We start from the raw sequence: 18315 nt of genomic DNA, 5'->3' as shown, positions 1-18315 counted from the left end.
CACTCACCCTCTAGCAGTGCTGCACAGCTGAAAGCAACGTGTTTTTGCAAACTCAAGGCTTTATGGGTGAAGAAGAAACATAGGATGACTTCAGCTAGGCCACAGAGGACACCTTCTGAAGGACGAATATACAGAGTAGCGCTATGTTTAGGAAAACAGCTTGCCTTGCCGAAGGGCAGCTCACAGCAGGGTAAGCAGGTGTGAGGGCAGAGTTAAACAGGGGTCATTGTTTCCTCCTCTGCTTTTTTGGTATTTTTGGTAGTGTAGGGAGAGAAATTCTGTCTACATTCTTTTGAAGACTGTGAAGGTCCTTCCAGCAGGTGGGAGGATGGACAAATGTGAGCTAAGCCCAAAATGATAGAACAGATAAGGCTAACGAACTGTCAAAGAACTAAAGGCATTATAAATGATTTGTGATGTGAAGACAAATGCTCCATTTACTTTCAAGGCTGAAGAGGACTGTTCCGGAGCATTTTTCTCAATTCCTGAAAGTTTTGTTTTGCCTACCTGGTAGACAGAGACAAACTGCAGAGTTGTTCATGACTCTAGCCAAGGATTTAGAGATGGATTCTTCTCCTGTTATATGGCTGGGTAGCACTATGAAAGACATACAGAATCTTTAGAACATGCCTTAGCAAGATAGTGAAGTGAGCAAAAAATCAACTGTTAACCTTTCAGCTTCTTACACAGAATTAGAATTATTATGCTTAGAAAATGTGGATTGTTTTGCATTATTTTAAATCTGGAAGAAAATATGCACAGGTCTGGGAATTTCTGTCATACAGCCTAAACCACCTTATCGGTGAGAGTCCCTGTGAGTGTTACAGAGGACATCATTCAAAAGCATATACCATGCTGTTGTGAAGAGGTCATTGGCCACTAGAAAAAAAATGCAGCTTGAAGTACTTTCCTTGGTGGAATTTTCAGATGGCCGTTTGAGAAAGATACTGTAGTGACTCAGCCATTCCAGACTAAAGTCAGGTGTGTTGTAAACAGGTGACAGATTGGCATAATGTGAACAGAAAAGTTACTGTGATGCAAAGCAGGGTAGGCTTTTGTTTCTGTAATGTGGGTTATTACTGGTGCCCATGATCTAATAATGGAATTTGCAGCGATATCAGACTACTGCAAGCCTTCCTTTTTCTGGTCTGTCTGTCTCTCTTCACTCTTCCCTGCTCCTGGTAGGAGATCTTGGTTTAGTCAGCTTTTTTTTGTCATGATAAAAATAAGACATAGTGGATTTATGGTCCCATGAGCTTTAGTCAAATATATAAGGACCACAGGATCACAAATCCACTGTGGAAATCATCTCATTATGTGACCCTTCACATCTCATTTCGCTGCAAAGCTGCTTTCAGGGTGGAACAGCAGCTAGCTCAGTGAGGCAATAGCACAATGGCAGAGAAGTTCATGAATGGTCATTCCTTGCAGTCTCACAAAATCTATTAATGTTCTTTCCTATTTTTATTTTTTTTTCCAGGGGATCCTGAGTCCTACTGTAGCGGTTACTGTGTGCATGCTATATGTGTGTTCATGGTATATGTTCAGTACAGCTGACTCCTCTTGTAAATGGTAAGGCCTACAACAGACCTGTGCGTGTGAGGTAAGTCTACTGTGAGGTAGTTTCCACAGATGTATCCTACAGTTTCAGTGGTTTCATGCATTGGATATGGGGTCCAACACACACTCTAAAGTTTGTAGTAATCCGTTTCATTTTCAATAATGATGACTATGAGAGTAACAAAATATTTTCTTCTACAAACTACGAATGAGTGTTTTCTTAGTATTTGTAAAGTAAACCAGTATGTAGATGTGCAAAACATTCATGTAATTGTAGTTAAAAGTCATTTGGAGTGTCATATGATAACTTAAATAGTTTGTAATGGAGTGTGTGAATAATCTTAGCTAGTCCATGAATATAACAAAAGCATTCTACTCAATTTCACTTTTCAATTCTTTTCAGACAACCACTTCTGAAAGCCCCTCCAGGTGAGGTACTTCCTCGTATGAATCTTACCTTCTCATTTATATCTGTCTCCAGAAAACTGAGATGATAGAAACATTGAAGAAGATCAGGTTTGGAATAAAAATTAAAATTCCTTTAGAACACATGATATTTCTGGAAGACAGTGTCCGTCTATTGACTTTTTTTTTTTTCTCCCCCATCCACTAAAGTGGGCTGAAAATGCCAAAATTGTGTGTCTATGATGCAAAAATACAACACCTAAAGCAGAAAGAAAGAGGAAAATTTAAAGGACTTTTTAATGGGAAAATTGAATTAAAGGTCTCTATATAATGCCTAAATTCTGTGGTGGTAGAAAACAATGCAAATGCTACAGATTTGAGAATATTAACTTCTTATAAATAAATTAGTAAGAAATCTTTGAGCTTGTACTTCTATTCAAAGGATATATTGTTGTGTTGCTTCTTAAGCAAGTATCAAAAAAAGTAACTGTAAATCAATTTTACATTTTTGTGTAAATGTAAATTAAGTGTTTATGATGCTGGCACTTTCATGTCTTCACTGTTTTCTTTGGTGACCATTTCCTTTAAAAAACCTGAGCTCAGATATTTACTCTACTGGAGAGAAGTGTGCAATACATGAACAGTGAAAAATCCTGTGCAAGGAGCAGCTTCAGACCTGAGTAAAATTGAAATTTCTCATTTTGTCCTGTGATATGCACACAACTTTTCAAAATGGAAAATTAAAATATCTATATTTGCATAATGTACTATGGAAATTTTGGATAAGAATATGATGCTGTTACACTAAATAATACCTCAGAATTGTAGCTCAGCAATGGGAACGAAATGCAATTCAATTGCAGCAACACTGTCAGAATTCAGCTTCACATGGGGGACTACATAAGATACTTTAGAGTTCAAGGTACTTTAAACCTCGTGCCCTTCCCTGATAGATACCTAAGTCATATGTAAATGTGTATTGTTTTCAGGTTTAGCTCAATGGATTTCCTTTCTTTGAAGCTTTAGAGACAAGCACAGAGTTGTATTAAAAATGTCTGGGGTTCCTTTTTTTATTTTTCCTCCCCCACCCTGCTTCCTCCATAGAGTAACTTCCCAGTCTGAGTAGTATGAGTGGCATTAGTGAAACGATTGCTGGTCTTGGTATGGATCTGCCATTGCAGAGCAAGCTTTATGTATGAAGATGAAATGGCTTTTCAGCCACTATTGAAAACTCAACAGTGCTGTTATCCTTATGTGAAGCTGTACAGTGATGTGCTACTTAAAGAGGGTTTTAAGCATCTTTTGAGCATAAGGTTGGACTAGAGGTCTCCTGAGGTCCTTCCAACCTCAATTATCCTGTGATCTGGTGAATATTACTTCTGGGGAAGAATTCTTCATGCTTAGTGAAATACATTGCACGTTTTTCATAACATCTTGAAAATCTGTGGAGAGCTTAAAAACATTTTCTTGATTTCTAATAAACATAATCATATACAGCAAAATGCTCCACACATTTCAGTTTTTCTAGTCAGAGAACCTATTTTTCAAGCTTTGTTTTTTTGCCAAATTACATTAAAATATATACGTTTTGGCTGGTTTTATTTCTACTTGATAAAGCAGACTAGATGTAATTGTAGGTTCAGTATTATTCTTCTGTGAGAAGTAACTACATCAATGAGCTTCAGCCTAGAGGTTCTAAACTTTGTCTTTAGACATTTTACTGGTCTCATACAAGAGAATCTACACTTAGAGTGTGGATATTTATCAGTTCATATCAATTAAAATGTTTCATATAGATGTCAGAAGGAAAACATGCTTGCTGTTGTTCTCCAAGCACCTAGAATTCTGTGAGGCTTTTACATAGTTCGTGTTATACTGGAATATGCATTACTGCATCTAAAAGGGGTTTCAGTATGCTCAGTACATCTTTGTTATTTCCCACATTAACTTCTTTTCTTGTATTTCGTAGTGTCTGGGAACGGTTTGCTAAACTGTTCTTACTGCTAAAGTGAAATATTTCATAGTTCTTTGTGCTGTTTTAAAACCCTTGACTTACCTTTAACTAATGGCCTGAAACATTTAACATCATGTCTGTTGTTGGTTGTTTTGTTGTGGTTTTGTTTTTTTTTTAAAAAAAAGGCCTTAAAGTTTAAGTATTTTTTCAACATGTAGTATTTTAACTAGGTAGTCTGGCAAAACTGATCTCATAAAAAATTATTCAGTCAATCATCCTCAGGCTGACTTAAGCAAGAAATACAAAGAACATTATTTAAATCATAGAATAATTTCTGTTGGATTAAATCTCCAGAGGTCATCTGGTCCAGAGCCAAGTTTAAATTAAACTTTTTACTAAAGAAAGTTCAGCCTGATACTTATTGAATCTAAGTAGCAGAATGTTCCATCAGTTCAAAATAATTTCTTTCAAAAATGTAAGATAAATGACTACTGATCAAGTATATATTGATTTATGTATGCTGGGAATGATGACTTATGGATATTTTTTTTTAAGGTTCGGATAGACTTTAACTCAATAGCGATTGCGCAAGCAGATTACTTCTTACAGCTTATAGTAAAGACTGACAGCTAATTTGCAAAGGTAACGGGATCATGACTAACTTGCATGCTTTAAGTACTGCTCTTTAGCACTTCCAAGCACCTGTAGATTCAATTATTTTTTTTTTCGTTTGTTGCCAACTTTAGAAGCTCTACATTTTCATGTATTCCAGTTCTCCAAATACTCATTTTCCTTTCATTGGAAATAACATAGTATGATAGTGAATTGTATTAGCTTTCCACTAGAATATGACAGAGCTTTAATTAAGTTAATCCTTTATTTTTTTCATAAACACCTGGAAAAAACAGGTAGGGTTTTTGTAGTTGTATTAAAAAGCCATGTATTTTCTTCAGTGTTATCTTGGCCATATAAATAAATAATATAATCTAGATAAACAGATCACCCACAACAATAAAGGTAACAAAGGTATCCATTCTGTTAATGTAAATGCTCTTTTGTAACAGAATAAATCAGGGTCTCAGTATAACTGTGTTTTCTTTTTCTAATCTGTTGGAAGGGGAAAGCAAGATTGTTCTGGTAGCCTGTAAATCTTACTAGTTGTGATAAACCTTAGGAACACCTCAGAGTGGAAGATATCCTTCTCTTTCAGGAACCAGATAAAACCTGAGCATCCTGTCTTATTACTAAACTCTGATACTAAATGTTAGAAATTTCCAAAGGTACTGAATTTCCTAAGGCGTGAGTGCAGCAGGTGTAGGTCATTGACATTAACTGTGACAGACAGGAAATTGTAGAGGCAGGAAACAGTGTTTTTCCAAGAAAAGAGGAAGGAAATAGGACAAACAAGATTTGAAGGAAAAATATATACACCAGCTAAGTATAGTCAGAAATTTAAAATTTTAATTGATGAGACTCTATTTTTAGATTGCAAAAGAGAAGTTTACTTCCAACTCTATAAATAATCTTAATTTTGGTCTTCTTGACATTTGATTGCAACCTTAACATGCTTCATGAAGAGTTACTTTGTGTTTATTTCTATTTTAATTTAGGTATATAAAAATAAACCCGTAACATGTTTGAGACCTTTATTTAATTGGAAGAAAAATGGAATATTGCCCCTGAAAATCAAAGTAATGGTAATACTGTATTTTCTAAGCCCAAATGATATCACCATCAACCTTTGAGAAAGGATATGGCAGCTTTGGAAAAACAAATAGATTTAAGGGAAGAAACCTCTTTGGAAGAACAGACTGCCCTTAGGCTTTTTCCTGAAATAATATAGTGTCCCTTTCTCTTTCAATAAAAGAAAGCAACAAAATCCTAAGATTTTCATAACTAAGAGAACCGATCTTTCAGAGTGCTTACTGCAAATTGAGTGTTCTTATCTCACTGTGAGAGCCTCCCCACCTCTGGATTGTAGCTCAGTTTAGCAATTTCAGTAGCTAACACATGCCTCTGTATTTTGCTGAACTGAGACATTAAGTTATATAAGGAGTGTTATTTGCATAAGCGTACTCATAGGCGGTTTAGAAAACAGTAATTAAATGTAGAAATATCTTGTGGATTTTACATTAAGTAGTGCCACTTCCCATAATACATCTGTAAATGGGATATACTAAATAAATATCTCTGAGGAACAGCTATTTAGTTGTTCACAACAGATTTGAAACATAAGAGTCACTATGCACTATCAAGGCATCAGTCTGTGGTACCCACAGGGACTTTGATGTGATTTGGTAAATAGTTTTTCCTGAAGCAGTTCAACTTTCACTGTGAGCATGTGGGGAAGAGCCACAGCAGCCCCAGAGGTGACGGAAAAATCCTTCTCCTGGGTATCTGAAGAAGATGGTAGAGTTTGTCTTCTGGGTTCACAGGTACAATGAAAGTGGCTGGACACATGGCCAACCTGGAGAAAGTACCATGTTCTGGATGAACGTGGTGATTAAGGGCAGTTTGTGTGCAAACCATTTCATATGATACTTGTTCTGAGCCTGCTTTAAAAGCTGTCAGAGTTGCGTGTGCTGTTGAAGGCCACTGTAGCCACACCTCAGTGGTAACAATGAGCTGTCTTTATCAGAAGGTGTTGCTGTGGGCTGCCCAGCTTGCAGCTTGTTGGTTGCTGTGTTTGTGCTTTTTCCTCGTGCTGGCTTCAACCCAATTCCCGCTCCTGAGGAAGCGCCCAGTCTTGCAGCAGAGTTGTCAGCTCTTTTACCTAGAATCTGCCTTCCTTGGGCCTGGTTTGTGATCACATTCTTTGTCATGTGCCTAAAACATAGCACCCATGGTGTGATGTAATTCCTGGCTTCTTGAGTTTTTTGGAAGTCTGGCTTGGCACCTACATCAGTTTCTTGCCTGTGGTGCTTGGTGCCACATGAAGGTGCTGTCAGAAAGGGTGCAGGGAGCCCATCCCAGGTCTGACAGAGGACCACCCAACCTATTTTTGCATGGACCACAAACATGATTGGGGGTCAAAGAAATGATGGGCCAAAGAGATTATTCTAGTGTGACCTGTGTTTGGCTCTATTCCCCTGGACCCATCTAGTTCTTCACTTGCTTTGTTTTGAAGTTTCCCAGCCTTTAACCTCTCTGTTTTTATATTATGAATATTAGTATTCAGATAACAGCCAAGATGTCCTCAACCTAAAAGGAAAAAAAAAAAGTTTTATGCTGAAGTGAAAATTAGAATGAAGTTTAATGTTCAGTGGGTGTTGTACAGTGCTTCAGATGATGATGTTTTCATAGGGTAATGCAGCTGGTCTTGAATGCCTGATTTATTGACAAGCAGGAGTGATCATAGCTAATAATTTTTACAGGTTCTCAGCATCTGTATAAGGTAAGGGAAGGACAGACATTGTTCACCAATGCATTAGTTGTTTGCGACTATTCTTTTTCTTGTGATTCAATTTTTATTTACCTTTTAAAATTTGATCTAACAGTCATGTGTGGCAACAAGTTTAACTGGGGTTGGAAGTATTCTATTAAGGTTGTGAAAGTACTGCTTTCCAGTCTTTTCTTCTGCAATAAAATGACAAGATGATATAAAATATTCTGGGCTTAGAATGCTGTAGTTGATTTGTACTGCCAAATTGATTCTTTATTTTAAAAGAACCCTGTTATAAAAAAAAAATAATAATTAATGTTACTGCTCTGCAGCAGCTTTGCCATTATGTTTCAGACTCAAGTTTGTGAGGCTCTGTTTTTGTTAGGGTGGATGTCTTTAAGATTTGTGTGCTTAGTTGTAAAGCTGAAATGCTGCAATTTTTGACCTTTCCAGTTCTTGCCTCTTTAACAGGGACTTCATAAACTTCTAGTAGGTTGTACTGGACTATTTCTCATAACTTAGGTAAATTTATAGGTATGTTTCATTACATAGGAATCAGGAAAGTTGTGAACTTGGAAGGGCTCCACTGATTTTACTTTTCTCAGTGAGACTTGCAGAATCTGGGACAAATTTAAATTTGAATTTTGTGAGACTGAATAAATTCAGTCTATCCAAGCTCTAGTTTACATTATTTTATCTGAATTTACCAAATCCTACTTTTATTATAGTAGTTCATAAATTATTTTGTTAGCAACTTCTCTAGATTAAAAAAATGTTAAATTTGTACACAAACATTTACTTATATATGCTTATTATTATCTATATGTGTATCTGATATGGGCAAAAGTCAAGAACACATAAATATTTTTGTATTTTGAAGTAACACTGGCTTTGTTCCCTGTTTACTACAGATTTCTGAAACGGTTTGCAGAAAAAAGAAAAGGGAAACACAAACGCTTCTGAAAATGGTAAACTGGTTTTAAGCACCTCAGTAGGGCAGCACTTTGCCTTTGGTGGCTGGGGAGAACAGGGCCAGGAGGTCCCCAGGGAAGCGAGTCATCCTACAGCTTGGTGTTGGAGCTGTAAAAGCAACAGAAGTGGGAATGACATAATACTGGAAGCTGCAGCCTCTCAAGAGTGTATTTCTATCTTACAGATTCAGAGGGGAAAAAAATATTTAAATCAGGTCATTAGCTAAGATTTTGCAACATATGTTTTTTAAAGCAACCCACCAGAACTCAAAGTTAATGTTGTTGGTCCATAATGCTACTGGTCACAAAACATTTTTAGTTGTTTTTTTTTTTAAATTTACTGGTATAAAACACAGCTTTATCAGACAGAGCAACAGTGCTTTGCATAGCTGAGTGATGAAGCTCAAGTTAAGGATAATTTTTTTCACAGGGCAGGAAAACTTTTGAGTGTGCCTTGCAAATGCTGCCATCAAGTGACTAAAAAGAACATGTAAAGGCTATGTTGTTTCTCACTAGGACATAAAAATATTCCAAAATGTTTAGTGAGTTTTCATTACCAGTACTCTTGCTGCAATGACTTCTCCAAGATCCCAAAATTCTCACTGAGGCAATAAGCAGAGATGACTACGTTGTGCATTTTTGAAAGTAAACATCTGATTAGACAGAAGATTCTGAAAACCAGAGAAGCAAAGTTGCAGAAGAATGATGCTGTTTGGAGAAGCAATGTTTAGCATTGTTGAGAGCAATGCTTTTGTCAATAGTAATTGACTTGTGTTTTACTTGAGAAAGGACTGTGTGAAAAAGAAATTCTTAGAAATATGGAAGAATATTAAGTAATGGGTTTTCTTCATTTTAGCCAAAACCCCCAAACCCAAAATCCCCAGTTGTTCATTCTGTTCTGGAATGAGGTATATTTAAAAAAGTATGTTTACAAGATTTCTTGCCACCATTGTTATGGGAATTGAGATACAGTACTGCAACAGTCAGAGTGTGAAAATTCTTTTTCTGCTTGAACTTGTAATGACATACTAAGCCCCAGCATACAGCAGGGGCTTGTTCCAAGAAAATGACCACTAAGCAATAAAAATCCCATATACAAAATTAATTTCTAATTGTGTGATAGAACAGGATATATTTCCATACTGAAATGTTAATCTGTTAACAAAATCACCTAATATTGTAAAAAAGATAAACCAAGATGATAGTTTTATAATATAATTAAGGGATCAAATCCACCCCCTGTTTAAATAAAAAATAAAAAAACCCAGTCTGTTCATCTACTTTTACCACTAGTAGATCTTGGAATTTTCAAAGGATGGTGAAAAAGTCACAAATCCTGTTGAATTAGATACAAATAGCTAACTTGGTAATGAATCCAATGAAATAATCTAGAGAATTGCTGGTTCTTTTTTGGAAATTTGCAGTCAGCGCAGCTAAGAAGGGCAGGGCACCTACAAGGAATACCTGTTTTTATACTGTTGAAGTGTTAGGAGTAAGGTTTCTTGGAGCAGGCTGCAATCTTAATGATCTGTCACTTTAGTATTATGAACATAGTTATGTCTTGTAGTTACACAGTAGGGAACTAATCATAGAAAATACATTAATTCATCAGTTATGCCCAAACTCGGGCAAACGGAGAACAAAGAGTGATTTCCCACTTTTCCTGAATAAGAAGCTGTCTTTTGAATGCAAATCTGTTTGTCATAGCTAAAGGCATAAGAATAGTCTATGCGAGCAGAGAATTTAGGCAGTTCTAAGAAAACAGGTTGAATGCTTCAGGAGTACTGGGTCATTCCTGCGGGGTGGTCATCAGAAATGAAGATCAAACAAGAGAAATGTCCTCTTTGCCCAGAGTTCATCTAAACTTAGAGGTTTCTTTAATGGTATATGAACTACATGTAATGTGTTGTCTCTGACCTGCAGTGAGTAAACTGCTTATAGCAGTACAATCCCTACACAAAGGTGAAGGAGAGTACAGGGCTTGTATACAGCAAATGTGCAGGATGAAAATTGCAACAAACATTGATTACTGGAAGTATCGGTTACCGTGCAATTTTCTTGGGCCAATAAAGTTGTATCCTGTGAATTATTCCCTTATTATCAGAACACCAGATGAAATTTTATTGTTATTGCCTACTTATTTGTAAACAAATCATTGTAAATATCCACAGAGTTGAATACAGCTATTTACATATTTCAGAACTGCAGAGTATGATGAGAAATAATCTTTCTAATATTGAAAATTACATGGAAGATTTCTATTAAGGATGAATGTAATATGGAAGAATTTGTTTTTGATGGCACAGTTAGCTCACTTAGTATTTTGAGCCTAGTTTTAATGGGACAATTAGCACAATTAGGAATTCAACCTCCTTTCAGCTGTTTATGACATGTTTTGTTCCAGACATGGAACTTTGTTTTTACTGTTGGTTTTTTTAACATGTTTTTTGGTTCCAGTATTTGTTAGAATTGATGAATGACTGAAGGTAATTTTGTTGGTATTTGCAGACTGTTTGTCTACCCTTTATGAAAGAACAAATTCCCTTTCATGTGTATCAGCATACTTTCAACTCTGGGGAAAGAACAGGATTGAGGAAAGGCATTTTCTCTAAAATGCTTCTTTCTTGTTCTAACTATCTGCCTTCTCCTTTTACCCTACCACCAAAAAAAACCCTGAAATGAACAAGAAAACAAAAAAAAAAACCCCAAACAAATCATCACCCCCCACCGAAAACAACCAACAAAACATCTCCCCCAAAATTCCATTATGTCTTTTTAATGGACTGTATGCAAAGGAGTAATTGTCACAACAAGTAGTAACATGCAATTTAAAGTAAGATTATTTAGATAATACTATTGTGCCAACTTCTTAGAAGGGAAAACAGAGAGGAAAAAGTCAGATATTATTTAAAGCTGTGAAATCATTAATACACTGTGCTCTTCTCACCTGTGTTGGGATGATAAAGGAAAGATCCAATTACTGTTGAATCTACTGCTAATCATATAAATCCTATAAGATATTTTCTTAATTTGTAATTTTAACTGTTATTTTAGAACAGTATCATTTATAACAATATGATTATTTTATAACAATACTAATAAAATATCAATTGCATTTCCAGTTATAAGACTGTAAACTTGCAAATCTAGGAGCTTCAAGTTGGGATGTACTTGCATTCAATTTCTCCTCCCACTTCCACTCCCCCTATTTATTTTTCCTACCTCACTATTGCTTTGCTTTTATACTTTGATAATCATCAGACTTCTGATCAGTTTGCTCTCCTTTTCAAACCCTGTTCAGAGATAAACCTCTTATGCAGTGGAGATTTCATGTGGAGAATGCTGGTACCTGCAAGCTTTGCTGTCCCTGATAAATGCCATACGCTTCAATGTGAACCAAACCGCTCTCTGAGCCCCAGAGATAAAAGAACGCAGGTAAGTAGAAGTGGGAAGCTTGTGGGTTTTTCATGAACTAGAATCTTTGGATTTCTGTTATGTTCGGGGTGGCTGATACAGTTGAACAACCAACCAACTGCAGGTGAGAAAGGAGTGAAGGATTGGGCAAATCCTCCTAGACAAAAATTGAAATCAAACTAATATAAACCACCATCGTTCCTCACACACAGCCGTCTCCTAGCAGGGAAGCACCCTTTTGGGTTGGTGACCTTGCTGGTAAGGATGGACAGCATTTGTGTTACTGGGAGCAGTGGTGCTTCTGTCCCTGGTGTGCCTCCAAAAATTCCAGGGAGTCTTTCGCCTCATGCTTCAGCTTCCAGAGCCTTTCCCCTGGGGGAAATGTGGCAGAAGCCCTCACTGGGAGTTGTTTTGCTGCTTGACCTATTTTATTCTGAGAGTTTCTGATTAGGGTAAGCCTTTTATATCTGTGATACCTGCTATAAATATTGTAGTTTCCTATATGCAGGAAATGGCGATGGCTATTATCTCAGAATAAAAGCAGTATCTTGAGCTTGTTCAGAAAAGAATGATTAGCTTAGAAAGACATTCCTGTTAGTCTGTGGTATCCAGCTGTGAAATATGTAAGCCTTTAAGGCTTTTTATAACATTTCCTTTTCCTCCATAGAATTCAGGTGAAAACAAAGACAGCAAACCAAATTACCTACAGCATATACTTTTGAGAATTTCAGTATTTTTAAATTTTTAAATTAAAGGAGGGTAGGGCAGTACTGCACATTCATTCAAGTCAAGTTCTTTTGCACTTTAATCCAGCCAGAAGACATAGAAGTTACTAGGGGGTTAATGCTTTCTGAAAACCACAGGCTAAAATAATAACAGTTGGGAAGAAATTCCATTCTGTCAAGTGAAAAATGTCATCCAGTATTGTTTGTTATTAAAATCAGTGCATAATTCAGTCTTGTTCCTTTTAGTGCTTTTTATGAAAAGAAGAAAAAAAAGATCTTTTAGGCCTAATTTGTTTCCACGATCCACATCTGTGCACTTAGAGTACATTCTTCCTCATAATAGCATCTGATGAGACAACTGATGTTTACTCTAAACAGGGCTGGAAATTAAAAAAAAAAAAAATTAGGTTATTTTTTCCCCCTTACACTAAATTTCAAATGCTCAAGAATACTGTTAAGTACTTCTTTGCCTAAAGCAATAGCTACTTGACATTAAGAAAGTATGAAAGTTGTATTTATAATCAAGAGCTAAGAGCGCAGGAGTGTGTGGTTTGGATATGTGTGAAGAATGGTCCAGGCCCTTGAAATTTATTGAAGGGCTTGCTACAGACTGAAAAGCATATCTTTCCTCAGCTCCTCAACCTTTCTGCTACACCTTTGCTTTCCAATCTCTCTTGTGCATCTTTCCTAGTGCAATTTCTCAAGAATGTCTGCTTTTCAAACGTACTTTGCTGACCCTCAAGGAACGCAGTGTCTCTTTTTTTTTTTTTGTGTTAGGATGCAGGGACCACCTCACCCAGAAGTTCCACTCTGTGGGGTCCCCCCTTTTCTGTCTTTAGTGGGATACAGCTGGGGCCAAAAGCATAGAAAAACCCATTTTTTGGTAATTATGGCCTGCTCTTTCACATAATAGGTGGCTGGCAGTGTAAAAGTGATGTATGCAAAAAGCACAGCCTCAATTCTGCTTCAGTTTTTGAGTATTTGTTGGGGACATTCTCAAATTTTCACTGGCCAGCCATAGATCTTCACCCATCTGTTCTGTTTTCTTAAGCCTCTCTGAAACCTCTGAGCCCATGTTGGTTGTACTGTAAATGTAGCAGACTGAGGATATTTTTTTCCCTTGAGTTGTTTTAGTTGTAGAAACAGGTGGTTTTATCTTTCTGAGAAGTTGGAAAAAACCCACTATAGTAACCTACTGCCAGATGAGAAGTTAATCTGTTATCTCCTTGAGTCTGTTTGAGAAGATTTGTATCCATCCATAATTTCATCTATTTACTGTATAATAAAATAGAGGATTCCCAACAATGCTACTAAAGGTGGAAGAAAGAGCATCTGCACCACATTTCCCACCCTGGCAAGGTAGGAGCTACAACTTGGTCACATCACACTGTCATAGTCATTTCCATGAATCAATACAGGGACAGCTAGGATGGACTGGTGATGTGCCAGATAGCCAGGGAATCCAAAGGAAAGAAAGGCTTTTGAGTATAGCAGTCATATGAGGAGGAAAAACAGGAATTAAAAGTTAGCACAGCTATCTCTTAGGGGAAGGGGCTTTAAAGGAAGGGCCTCTGCCAGCTGAAAATTGCCTAACTTGTGTGAACTGAATGCTGGAAGGCTGCTTGATCCTATGAAAAATCTGCTTGTGACACAATAATCATGTGGCTGGCTATTCTTGTATATGCATACTAGTATAAGTGTATCTATGTATACTTGTATATGTATAAGAGTAAAAGTATACTTGTATGCTTGGCTATGTGTATACTGACTATATGGTGGAAGTTCTCAAGTGCTCCGGGGGTTCGAGCTCTGAAACTCTATTAAGAGTTTAATGAGAAAAGTCAAAGTAATTCCTGTCAGCCAGGCTATACGCAGGTAGTTTAGCATGCTCATGCAAGCTGAGCAAGTAAGTTTTCCATCATTCGTTGTTGAACCTCTTGGGAACAATTCATGTTGCTCAGTGTTCTTCCAAAAAACAGTTTGTCGAAGGATTGACCTTTTGCTTAAACTTCACTGGATTGCTTTGGTGGGTTGTGTTCTGTAGGCACTTTTTTGCACCTGTTAAGCCTTTGCTGACATCGCTTTTTCACATAGTCCTGTTGTGAATCTTGTGAGTCTTGAAGTTATGATGGCTTTGGGGCAGAGGTGAATGCTGTCCCTGCGAATGTTCATTCCATTGAAGATCTTATTCTATTCAGGCTGAAGACATTTAATTTTCTTTTTGGTTTAGTTTTGTTTTGTGGTTTTTTTTTTAACGGTAATCCTTAGTTTATGTAGTGGAGAGTGAATAGAAGCTGGTGATTTTTACTACTACCGTTTGAAATTACGTTTTTTTAATATACGGGTAAAAGACAGTAATTTTTTTTAATAAATTATCAAAACAGAGCTTGAACTGATTCACAGAACGTATGGCATCCATTTTTATGTAAAATAGCTTCTAAAAATACCCATCTTATCCTGGAGAAACTGCTTGGCTAAATATTGAAATGAAATGTAGCAGCTGCTACAAACAGATATTTTTTATTTATTTTTTTTCCCTCAATCAGTGAGGTTAGGATTTGACTATCGAATCATTCAGGGAGAAATTGAATAGAAACATAGTGACAGCTTAATTTTAAAAAGCTGCCATATCTTTCCAGGTAGCACAGTCATACACTATTTTAGTTAGGGAGCTTTAGGAAGCTTAAAACTGACAGATATGCAAATTCAGTAAATCAACAAAAGCTTTCTCATCTTGAATTTCACTTTTAGATGGCTTGCCTTCAGCCATATTTGAAAAAAATATTGTATTTGTTTTCCTTTATTTTTCTTTCCCTTCCTTTCCTCTTATTTAATTTTACATTGCAGCCTCTATTAGCTTCAGTGAAAAGAGAATAAGACAAATTTTGTTTTCAGTGACTTTTCAGTTGACATTTTCATTTAGTATAACTCACCAGGAGGTTCATGTTTCTTTCACAAAATTACATGAAAAGGTTAGACAATTCAGCCATTGAAATAGTGACTTTAAAATCTCAAAACATTTCAAATCCTTTTCTTAGCAAAAGAAATAAGTGGATTATATGATGTTTTCACTGAATCCCACAGTTACTTATCAATAGAACAGAACGATATTCAACAGTGAATATTGTAAAGAAATTCAATGTTTAACTTAAGTATTTTTTTTATTTTCTTTTTTTTTTTTTTTGTCTCTAGCACTTACAGACAACTTCTTTGAAAGGCACATTTAATTATGCTTTCAGAAGCCAGAAAGATGATGGAAAGAGCTGTGGAAGGACTATTCAAAGAACAGAGGGGCAAATGAAATTTTAATCATCCGAGTGTTACATAATTAGAACTGACTGACATTTCAACAACATCCATGTGGAAGTATAGCTCTCATTTTTTGTGAAGGGATATATTAACTAAATAACACACAATAAATCCATGTTCACAGAATGTTCATTACTCCTTTGGATACATATTGACTGATCTAATGAAGGAACCGTAAGAAAATTGTTAATATTTTGTGCATCAGAAAAAGTAACATTATATCATCTCTGTTCTAATATTTTCTGTTTCCTTAATTATGGTAGCTGAAGAGGAGCCCGTATTTTCTGTTGTTTATATCCCCAACAGGAAAGAAGATTCATGTGTTTGGGAGTTATGTCTTCATTTAATGAAGGTAGAATTAACAGAGACTTGAATGCTACCAAATCTTTCTTGCTCCCTTTCCCTTTTTCCCTTTCCCTTCACAGTTTTTGTGGCCAAACCTGATTCAGCTGCAGAAGAAAAGCCCCCACAGCTGTGGCACTGCTTACCCACCTCTCCATCATTTCACTCTGTGACCTTGCTGTGCCCTTGACTTTGCCAATCCTTGCTGCTTCTACAAAGGGCTGGGTAAAATGCCATTCCTTCTGCTTGCCCAGGGAAGTCAAAGTGATAATTTGGTTATAAAATACATTCTTTCCATCCTGGAAGAAAGAAATATTGCATATCTGTTTGCACAAACTCATTTGTGATTCCTTTATTGGAAGTACTTATTCAATAACAGGCTGACAAAGGATCCCAAGCAGTCACATTTGGTGCAAAAGAGATGATAATGTGCTAAGAAACAGGATGGAATTATGCTGTGCTCCAGCTTACCCAGGACTGTGAATGCACAATTCTTTGGACAGTTTCTGCTCTGAGTAATTGTTAATGTATGGCACAAAAATTATATAAATAATTTTTTTAATCAATTAAATCAATATTTGTTTAGACAGACATGATCTGGACATATGTACCTAGAGCTGGAACCCTTTGGAGAGAGAAATCAGCTTTATTTGGGTGCTACAGAAGAATGTAGTAGGAGTTTTCCGACAGGAGGCTCCCCATTTCTGCTACAATTTCAAGCATTCCATGCTTTATGGACTTTACCTCCAAATAATTAAGATATTAATTGTTATCTTGGTTGTCCTGCCTTCTCTTCCAGTGCTGCCTAATCTTGCTAGTAAGTATTATACTGTATATCCTTTAAGGCTTGATGTTTAGCAGTTACTGGTTCATAGCATAACATATGTGCTTTAAGGATGAGAACTCCAAAAGCTTTTGTAATTGCCTAAGCAAAGAGGGAAAAAAAAAAAAAAAAGTCCTTTCATTTCAACTATTATCAGAACTCTATATTGAAAGCATCAGTGCAAAATGGCGTGACATATTCTTCCCTACGGAGGGAATATAGCTATAGAATGTTGGCCTTCTCAGGCTCACAGATATACGCCACGTCTGCTGGCTTTACACTAGGGCATGAACCATTTCCCACCTGGAAGCCATTAATACGGCGCTGTGCTGGCATTGTGCAAGCCCAGTGCAAAGGCCGGCTTTATTACTGCTAGCACTGCTGTCTCCTGGCGTGGCTAAATGGCTTCTTGGCTTTCATGACTGTGCAATGGCATATCAGCAACCATAAAGAATGGCCCTCCAACGGTCTCACTCCTATGACAGTGGCAGCAGAGCATGAGATGGTACTGCTGAATGTTCATATTTCATCTTGTGTTTTCATCTGTTTTTTTCAGAGGGGGGTTATAGTGTGTGTATGTGATTTCAAGAGATATCTTCATGAATAAATGATTAATCTGGAACATGGAACTGCTCAACTTAATCAGCTGTTTATAGATGGAGCTTTACAACTCATATTTTTCTTTTAAACATGACAATCTTTGAAGTGTGCATAGATGTAAATTCTCCCACCAGACTTGTTTTCATTTAGCAGCTATGTGTAAATGGAGCCAAGCACAATATGCTGAAATTAAAATAAAAGTAACATGGACAGTTTTCAGCAATTCTTTTTCATTGCCATTGATTTTCAAGCACTGTATTGTTTCATTTTTGTCATGGTATGCCTTATGTTTAGCATTCAGATCTTACCCAGAATTTTATTGGGCAAGATTTCCAAGAACCATTTTTTTTGCCTAGGTACAAAATGTGAATTTCATCCAGAAAATCAGCACGTGGTCAGGCCGTAATCTACCTTTCATGGAGCACAAAATTACGGTTTCCTCTGATACTGAGGGTGGCAAACAGGGACTGAGTAGAGGGCTATTGATGGAACTGAACAGGTTGTGTGCCAGAACAGGAGCGTTTCCCAAAGCTCTGCTAACAGCAGGCTAATTCAGAAAAGAAACTGCCATGGTTTTTAGGGGCTGATTTTTTTATTCTGGTCATAGCACACTGTCGCCCACCGGGTTAACTCATGCATCTCAATTAGCTGAAAAGCGTAATAAGAGTACTCAATAATTCAATAATCTTTGAAGCTTTTATGTGGTGGCCAGACATATTGATTGATTTGGACAGAGGCAGAATCTTTTATTGTGACTTTGATGCACTTTTGTCTCTGTTAAGGAACATTAAGAAGTGGCTCAGATTTGCAACTGATGTTACCATGTTAGC

The 18315-nt window shown here is 36.7% G+C and overlaps 1 long non-coding RNA gene across 3 annotated transcripts; it reads left to right on the top strand.

The window, feature by feature from the left end:
- The first annotated feature begins 768 nt into the window (after window positions 1-768).
- On the top strand, window positions 769-16999 carry LOC121091484. 3 transcript variants are annotated; one of them, XR_005828944.1, is made up of 6 exons: window positions 769-1603; window positions 1964-2076; window positions 4475-4561; window positions 8213-8269; window positions 11574-11707; window positions 15604-16999. It is a non-coding gene; the product is annotated as an uncharacterized LOC121091484 (long non-coding RNA). The 3 variants fall into 3 exon arrangements; XR_005828945.1 differs by lacking the exon at window positions 1964-2076; XR_005828943.1 differs by having other exon boundaries at window positions 769-2076.
- The last annotated feature ends 1316 nt before the right edge of the window (window positions 17000-18315 follow it).

This window comes from Falco naumanni, chromosome 1 (assembly GCF_017639655.2).
Source record: "Falco naumanni isolate bFalNau1 chromosome 1, bFalNau1.pat, whole genome shotgun sequence".
In the NCBI taxonomy this organism is placed as follows: Eukaryota; Metazoa; Chordata; class Aves; order Falconiformes; family Falconidae; genus Falco; species Falco naumanni.
The sequence above is the reverse complement of the archived record's forward strand: the minus strand, read 5'-3'. Positions and strand labels throughout refer to the sequence as shown.